Source organism: Notamacropus eugenii, chromosome 6 (assembly GCF_028372415.1).
Source record: "Notamacropus eugenii isolate mMacEug1 chromosome 6, mMacEug1.pri_v2, whole genome shotgun sequence".
Lineage (NCBI taxonomy): Eukaryota > Metazoa > Chordata > Mammalia > Diprotodontia > Macropodidae > Notamacropus > Notamacropus eugenii.
In genome coordinates, this window is record NC_092877.1 from 32,954,700 (window position 1) to 32,964,370 (window position 9,671).

The window sequence follows — 9,671 nt, forward strand, 5'->3', positions numbered from 1 at the left end:
ATCAAAATTTGAAGGGAAGTATTTCTGAAACTATTGCCAGGCACTTCAAATGACCAATTATAACTCTTACAATTAAATCTTTGAGAAGGTTATTTTCAATTATAAAATCTTCTATAGCTATAAACGTTTCTAAAGAACCATTTTCCACCCTATTCTTCCATATATTTATTTTTTTAGTAAAATTTTCAATTTTACAATTTTTTCCTTGAAATGACATGTTTAGATCACTGAATTTTTAAAAATATCTGATAAATAGCACAGTTTTGAAAATCCATGTCATTATGAAAAAAATTAACAAAATCAAATTTCTGTTCAGTCAAAAATATAACTTCAGCTTTCAATTTCAATATAATCTATTTGAACTTTGCCCTCTGGAGAGCCACCTTACCTCTGCAGGTAACAATAAACTTTTGTAATCGGGGTCCATGTCTTTCCAAAGATTTGAAAACAAATGACTGTTGTTGTGGTATTTGAATGTAATGAAATACTATTGTGGTACGAGAAATGATGAACAGGAAGACTTCCAAGAAACCTGGAAAGACTTATATGAACTGATGCTGAGTGAAAGGAGCAGAACCAGGAGAACTTTGTGCACAGCAATAACCACAGTGTGTGAGGAATTTTTCTGGTAGACTTAGTACTTCATTGCAATACAAGGACTTCAAAAATTCCCAGTGGTCTCTCACAGCAAAATACCTTCCACATCCAGAAAAAGAACTATGGAATTGGATTGCAGATAGAAACAGACCATTTTCTTTTGCATTTTGTTTTGTTCTATGGTTTCTCCCATTCATTTTTCTATGCAACATGTAGTTAATAGGAATGTATTTGTAGAACCTACATAAGACTGTACACCATTTCAGGGAGGGAGTAGAGAGGGAGGGGAAAAAAATCTAAGACATATGGAAGTGATTGTCGAATAATGAAAACAAATAAAATAATTTAATTTTTTTAAAAAATAAAATAAAAAAAAGAAAACAAATGACTGTTAAGGGCAATGCTCTTAATAAAGCTAATGATTCTGATAGTGTTGTGAAACACATCATCACTTTGGCTATGAGTGCCTCCTGATGGATTATGCAGTGAGTAAAAGCGATATGTTCATTGCCACCAGTTTTAACTTTTGCTACAAGTCCAATGTTCTCACCCATCATTGCTCCAGCATTGTCTGTACAGACTCCAATCCAATTTTTCTGCTGCAAATCTTCTTTTGTGAAAAATTCATCAACTTTAAGATACATATCTTCCCTTCTTATGTGCCCTTCCAAAGGGTGACAAAACAATAATTTCTCATGTGTGCTTCCTTCATAAACCTACCTTAAAGTAAAAACTGTTCCATGTTAGAAATATCAGTTGCTTCATCTAGCTGAATTGAAAACTTTGCACTACTCATAAACCTGGTAATGAGCTACCGGAAATGGTTATTACTAATTTCAGAATTTCTTTTGAAATCAGTATCATTCACTAAAAGAACTTTGTGGATTTCATCCCCGTACTTTTTCCCATGAACTATTTTTTACATTTTAATAGCAACAGGTAACACAAGATCTTCTTCTATAATATAGGGCTTTTTAGTTTTTATAATTAAGTAAGAAGTTTCATAAGATGAAAGCAAATGCTTTTCACTGACAGTAGAAAATTTCTCAAAATATTGTTTTTATTTGAAGATTTTAAATGTCATTCAAAATATTCTGGATTATTACAGTGTGCTGCAAGCTTGATATGAAGATATCATTTTAGTTTGGCTGGTTTCATGCTCTCTGCAGCCAAACCTTCATTACAAATTAAGCAAAAAGGTTTTTCCATACCATCATAATTATTAGAAGTAAATCCATATTGCAAAAATGATTCAACACACTCTCTTTTTCTTATCAGTTTAGGTGTACTACAACCTAGTAGCCAAGACTCTGATATTGTCATCTGTATTTTTATCTCTTCTGTCTAAAATTTAGCCACTTATCCATAACTGAAAAATATTTAGTCCTAAAATATTAAAAAATTGCTAATAGTTTCTCAAACACTAGCTTTAGTGTATGAAATTATTTTGTTTATGCTTAATTTTAAAAATTGAGGTTCATACTGACACATACAGCAGTGATGGTGGAAAAATATTATTAAAGGGTTTTTGTCTTTACTTACTGCAATTAAACACATTTCTGCAAAAGAAGGAGATAATAGCAGCTTTTAAAAGCAAACATTCTAATGCAATACAATCCAAATATATATTAATTTGATACCTATGATTGTGTGATCTGTCCTTTCTTCTCTAAGAGGACCATGACATCAGGGAGATGATGACTACATGACTTGCAAATGAATTTAATTTGAGCAAGGGAGGACTGTGCAAAGTCACAAGCCTCACTTTCTCCTCCAGATCTATCTGAGTCCAGTGGACAGATATCTTCAGGATGACTGGAGATGGCCCAGAAAACAGTACGAGACCTTGGCCTTTTTAAGCTAAGGTCTTTTCAAGTTCTCACTTTGAGTGAGACAATGCCCATTTGGTGAATAGACCTCCTTAAGAAGTGAGTCAAGTGATGGTCCCTTTAATAAAAAAAAAAAAATTGGGAGGGGAAGACTGTCAAGGTGGGTGCTGAAAAGAGAAACAGTTACTATTTATATTCACTCTGAGCCAGAAGGGTTAGGCCCTAACCAGTAAGTGGTGCTTGGATAGGGCAGGAATCTATTGTTGTCCAATCAATGAGATCCACAGTGAATTGGGTTTAAGCCTTGGTGTTTGAGAATGAAATATAGCAAGCAAACCCCAACTTAACTATGTAGGTTTCAGCCATCAAAATTTACCTTCCTTTGAGCAGAACGAGAAATGATGGTAGGAAAATATTAAAAGTCTTTATTTTCTATAATTAAGCTATTATATTTCTGTAAGAGTAGAAAACTTTCTGACAGGAAAAGTCTATTGCACTGGGCTCAGAGCAGAGTGCAGCCCAGCCTTGGCCACGTGGCACAGCAGGGATGGGACTGGAGCAGGCACAATCCTGGGCAGCAGCTACAGTTCCAAGATTTCTCACCCCACAAACACCAAAGACAGTTTCAAAGGTCAGTGAGAAAGCTCTTTCACCTGGGTGAGAAGGAAGCAGGGTCTGGCCCTAACCTCAGGCCCAGGGTGGAAGTCACTGTGGCACAGTATCCGTTTTTGGAGCCCTTGGCCTAAAGGCCTTGGGGGAACTGAGTCACTGACCTGGATCTCAGCCCTGAGTGGCAGTCCTAGGGTAAGGAGGAGCAGTAGCATGGTGGAGCTGGTGGGGGCTCTGGAGAGGGAATTCTACTTAAAGATCCTGGGCAGAAAAGCATGAGGTTGCTTCCAGACCAGAGCACAGACCAGGAGAGGAGTAAACTCCTCTCCCTTGATTGTGCCACCTTGGAGAAACTGAGAACTTACAGGTCCCTAGAGTATACCCTCCACTTTACAAAGGACTCAAAAGTCAAGTAATTGGCTGGGAAAATATCCAAAAAAGGGGAAAAAAATAAGACTATAGAAGTTTACTTTCTTGGTGAGCAGGTATTTTACTCCATCCTTTCCAAGGAGTAAGAACAAAAGATACAATTAGAGGAAGACATCAAAGTCAAGGCTTCTTCATCCAAAACCTCCAAAATAAATTTGCAATGGTCTCAGTCCATGAAAGAGCTCGAAAAAGATTTTGAAAATCAAGTAAGAGAGGTGGAGGAAAAACTGGGAAGAGAAATGAGAGCAATGCAAGAAAATCATGAAAAATGAGTAAACAGCTTGCTAAAGGAGACCCCAAAAGATGCTGAAGGAAATAACACCTTTAAAAGTAGACTGACCCAAATGGCAAAAGAAGTCCAAAAAGCCAATGAGGAGGAAAATGTTTGAAAAAGCAGAATTTGCCAAAAGCTCACTGAAGAAAATAATTCTTTAAAAATTAAAGTGGAGCAGATGGAAGCTAATGACTTTATGAGAAACCAAGAAATTACAAAACAAAACCAAAAGAATGAAAAATTTGAAGACAATGTGAAATATCTCATTGGAAAAACAACTGAACTGGAAAATAGACCCAGGAGAAACAAGTTAAAAATTATGGGGCTAGTTGAAAAAGCTAGAAAAAGAACAAATTGAAAATCCCCAAATAAATACCAAATTAGAAATACTGAAAACCAAAGGAGAGATTAATAAAATTGAAATAAAGAAAACTATTGAATTAATAAATAAAACCAATAGTTGGTTTTATGAAAAAACTAATAAAATTGATAAACCTTTGGTTAATCTGATCAAAAAAAAGAAAGAAGAAAACCAAATTACTAACATTAAAAATGAAAGGGGTGAACTCACCTCCAATGAGGAGGAAATTAAAACAATAATTAGAAACTACTTTGCCCAACTTTATGCCCACAAATTCGACAATCTAAACGAGATGGATGAATATTTTAAAAAATACAAATTGCCCAGATTAACAGAAGAGGAAGTTGAATACTTAAACAACCCCATCTCAGAAAAAGAAATTGAACAAGCCATCAATGAACTCCCTAGGAAAAAATGTCCAGGGCCAGATGGATTCACAAGTGAATTCTATCAAACATTTAAAGAACAGTTAATTCCAATACTACATACACTATTCTTGAAAATTGGGGAAGAAGGAGTCCTCCCAAATTCTTTCTATGATACAAATATGGTTTTGATACCCAAACCAGGAAGAGACAAAACAGAGAAAGAAAATTATAGACCAATTTCCCTAATGAATATAGATGCAAAAATTTTAAATAAGATTCTAGCAAAACGAATACAGCATCTTATCACGAGATTAATACATTATGATCAGGTAGGATTCATACCAGGACTACAGGGCTGGTTCAATATTAGGAAAACTATTAGCATTATCGATCACATCAACAACAAAGCTAACAAAAACCACATGATTATCTCAAGAGATGCAGAAAAAGCTTTTGACAAAATACAACACCCATTCCTACTAAAAACACTGGAGAACGTAGGAATAAAGGGAACTTTCCATAAAATAATAAGCAGTATCTATCTAAAACCTTCAGCAAGCATTATATGCAATGGGGATAAGGTAGATGCATTCCCAATAAGATCAGGGGTGAAACAAGGTTGTCCATTATCACCACTATTACTCAATATGGTACTAGAAATGTTAGCTGTAGCAATTAGACAAGATAAAGATATTCAAGGAATAAGAATAGCCAAAGAAGAAAATAAGTTATCACTCTTTGCAGATGATATGATGATTTACCTAGAGAATCCCAGAGATTCAAGTAAAAAATTACTTGAATTAATAAACAACTTTGGCAAAGTTGCAGGTTACAAAATGAACCCACACAAATCTTCTGCGTTCCTATATATTAGCAACAAAGTCCAACAGCAAGAGATAGAAAGAGAAATCCCATTTAAAGCTAGGGTAGACAGTATAAAATACTTAGGAGTCTACCTGCCAAAACAAACCCAGGGATTTTATGAACACAATTACAAGACACTTTTTGCACAAATAAAATCAGATTTAAGTAAGTGGAAAAACATTAGTTGCTCATGGGTAGGCCGTGCTAATATAATAAAAATGACAGTTCTACCTAAATTAATATACTTATTTAGTGCCATACCAATTAAACTATCAGACAATTACTTTCTAGAGCTGGATAAAATAATACCAAAATTCATTTGGAAAAACAAAAGGTCCAGAATATCAAAGGGGCTAATGAAAAGAAATGCTTGGGAAGGTGGCCTAGCGCTACCAGACCTCAAACTGTACGATAAAGCAGCAATTATCAAAACCACTTGGTATTGGCTAAGAAACAGAGAGGTAGACAAGTGGAATAGACTTGGCACTCAAGATGCAGTAGGCAAGGAATATAGCAACCTTCTGTTTGATAAACCCAAGGACCCCAGCTTCTGGGATAAGAACTCATTGTTTGACAAAAATTGCTGGGAAAACTGGATAGCAGTGTGGCGGAAATTAGGCATAGACCCATACCTGACACCGTACACAAGAATAAAGTCCAAATGGGTACATGATTTAGGTATAAAGATTGATACCATGAATAAACTGGAGAAGCAAGGAATAGTGTATTTATCAGATCTATGGAGAAGGGAAGAATTCTTTACTAAAGGAGAGATAGAATGCATTATGAAATGCAAAATGGATAACTTTGAGTACATTAAACTGAGAAGTTTTTGCACAACCAAACCCAATGCAACCAAAATCCGGAGGGATGTAGTAAATTGGGAAAAAATTTTTACAGCTAAGCTCGGGGATAAAGGCCTCATTTCCAGAATATATAGAGAACTGACCCAAATGTATAATCATACAAGTCATTCCCCAATTGATAAATGGTCAAAGGATATGAACAGGCAATTTTCAGAGGAAGAAATTAAAGCTATCTATAATCATATGAAAAAATGCTCTAAATCACTATTGGTTAGAGAGATGCAAATCAAAACAACTCTGAGGTACCACATCACACCTATAAGATTGGCAAACATGACAGAACAAGAAAATGATAAATGCTGGAGAGGATGTGGGAGAGTTGGAACACTAATTCATTGTTGGTGGAGCTGTGAGCGCATCCAACCATTCTGGAGAGCAATTTGGAACTATGCCCAAAGGGCTACAAAAATGTGCATACCCTTTGACCCAGCAATATCGCTACTAGGACTATATCCCCAAGAGATCATAAAAATGGGAAAGGGTCCCACATGTACAAAAATATTTATAGCAGCACTCTATGTAGTTGCCAAAAACTGGAAGTCAAGGGGATGTCCATCAATTGGGGAATGGCTGAATAAATTATGGTATATGAATGTAATGGAGTACTATTGTGCCATAAGAAATGATGAACAAGAAGACTTCAGAGAGGCCTGGAAGGACTTATATGACCTGATGCTGAGTGAAAGGAGCAGAACCAGGAGAACTTTATGCACAGCAACAACCACAGTGTGTGAGAGTTTTTTCTGGTAGACTTAGATTTTTGTAATAACACAAGAACTTCTGAAAAAAAAAAAAATCCCAATGGTGGACCTCAAGGCAAAATGCCTTCCACACTCAGAGAGAGAAATATGGAAGTCACTCACATAATGTAGCAGATCATGTTTGTGTATGTGTATCTGTTTGTGTATCATGTTCTGATTTGTTATACGGATTCTTTCATTTATCTTAGTCTGACTACATAGCATGACTATAGTGAAAATATACTCAATAGGAAAGTATATGTAGAATCTATACAGAATTGTATGCAGTCGTGGGGAGGGAGGGAGGTAGTGGGGGGTGGGTGGGGAGGGATAAAATCGCAATTGTATGGCAGTGATTGTTAAACATTAAAAAAATAAATAAAAAATAAAAAAAAATTATGGGGCTACCTGAAAGCTATGATCAAAAAAAGAGCCTAGGCATCATCTTTCATGAAATTATCAAGGAAAACTGCCCTGATATTCTAGAACCACAGGGTAAAATAAATATTGAAAGAATCCACCAATCACCTCCTCAAAGACATCCAAAAAGAAAAACTCCTAGGAATGTTGTAGCCAGATTCCAGAATTACCCAGTCAAGGAGAAAATATTGCAAGCAGCCAGAAAGAAATAATTCAAGTATTGTGAAAATACAATCAAGATAAAACAAGATCTAGCAGCTTCTACATTAAGGGACTGAAGGGGTTGGAATATGATATTCCAGAAGTCAAAGGAACTAGGATTAGAACCAAGAATTATCTACCCATCAAAACTGAGTATAATACTTCAGGGGGGAAAATGATCATTCAATGAAATAAAGGACTTTCAAGTATTTTTGATGAAAAGATCAGAGCTGAATAAAAAATCTGACTTTCAAACACAAGAATCAAGAGAAGTATGAAAAGGTAAACAGGAAAGAAAAATCATAAGGGACTTACTAAAGTTGAACTGTTTACATTCCTACATGGAAAGATAATATTTGTAACTCTTGAGACTTTTCTCAGTATTTGGGTAGTTGGAGGGATTATATATATATAGATAGAGGGCACAGGGTGAGTTGAATAGGAAGGGATGCTATCTAAAAATATAAAATCAAGGGGTGAGAAAGGAATGCATTGTGAGGAGAAAGGGAGAAATGGAATGGAGGAAATTATCTCTCATAAAAGAGGCAAGAAAAAGTTTTTTCAATGAAGGGGTAAAGGAGGGAGAAAAGTGAAGCTTACTCTCCTCACATTTGGATTAAGGAAGGAATAACATGCACATTCAATTCGGTATGAAAATCTATCTTACACTACAGGAAAGTAGGGGAGAAGGGAATAAGTGAGGTGGGGGGGAATACTAGAAGGGAGGGCAAATGGGAGGAGGGAGAAAATAGAAGTAAACACTTTTGGGGAGGGACAAGGTCAAAAGAGAGAATAGAAAAAATGGGGGACAGGATAGGATGGAGGGAAATATAGTTAATCTTACACAACATGACTATTATGGAAGTCTTTTGCATAACTATACATGTATAGCCTATATTGAATTGCTTACCTTCACAGTGGGAATGTGTGGAGAGGGAGGAAGGGAGAGAAGTTGGAACTTAAAGATTTAGGAATGAATGTTGAGAATTGTTTTTGCATGCAACTGGGAAATAAGAAATACAGGTAATAGGGAATGGAAATCTATCTTGCTCTACAAGAAAAGGGAGAAAATGGCAATAAGGGAAGGGAGGGGTGTGATAGAAGGGAGGGCAGATTGGGGGAAGGGTATTCAGAATGCATGGTGTCTTGGGGTGTGGATAGGAGAGAGATGGGGAGAAAATTCGAAACTCAAAATCTTGTGGAAATGAATGTTGAAAACTAAAATAAATTAATTAAAAAAGAAAAAAGTGTAGAAAACTTTGTATGCACAGTGAAAAGGCTGCAATTCATAACATACACTATTCTTGAATTTGAACCTAGGTGTTTCTGGCAGCATCTGTTAGAGTTACATGGTATGATGCCATGTGCAGTGAAAAGTGAGCATGTTTTGTGTTCAGAACCAAAGCTGCAGTGAAGTTGCAAGATGTCATTTGGGCAAACACTGCCAGAAATACCTCAGATTCATTATACGTTTGATTTTTGATTAATTTTTGGTCATTTGCACATTCAGAAACCTTTTATTATTGCCAAAATTTTTACCACCCTCACATTCAGTTATGCAACCCCAAATGGGTTTGCAACTCACTGTTTAAGAAGCACTGATTTAGACTGCTAAAATGGTTACTGGGCTTGGAGGTAGGAAGACTCATCTTCCTGAGTTCAAATCTGGCCTTAGACACTTATTAACTGAGTGACTGTAGGCATATTACTTCACCCTGTTTGCCTCAGTTTTCTCATCTGTAAAATGAGCTGTAAAAGGAAATAGCAAACCACTAGTATCTTTGCCAAGAAAATCCCAAAAGGGGTCATGAAGAGTTGGACATGACTGAAAATTGACAGGAAAACAAAAAAAGACTAAACCAGAGCTAGAGGCTTTACAAGTAAGGGAGAGCTGAAGTATCATGATTGAACTGCAGAAAAATAGGATAGATATGGAAGCGCAGAACCTCCAGAACCCAAAGAAGAGAAGCAGTTTGAAGCAGATTGGGGGAAGGGTATTCAGAATGCATGGTGTCTTGGTGTGGGGAGAGGAGAGAGATGGGGAGAAAATTCGGAACTCAAAATCTTGTGGAAATGAATGTTGAAAACTAAAATAAATAAATTAAAAAAAGAA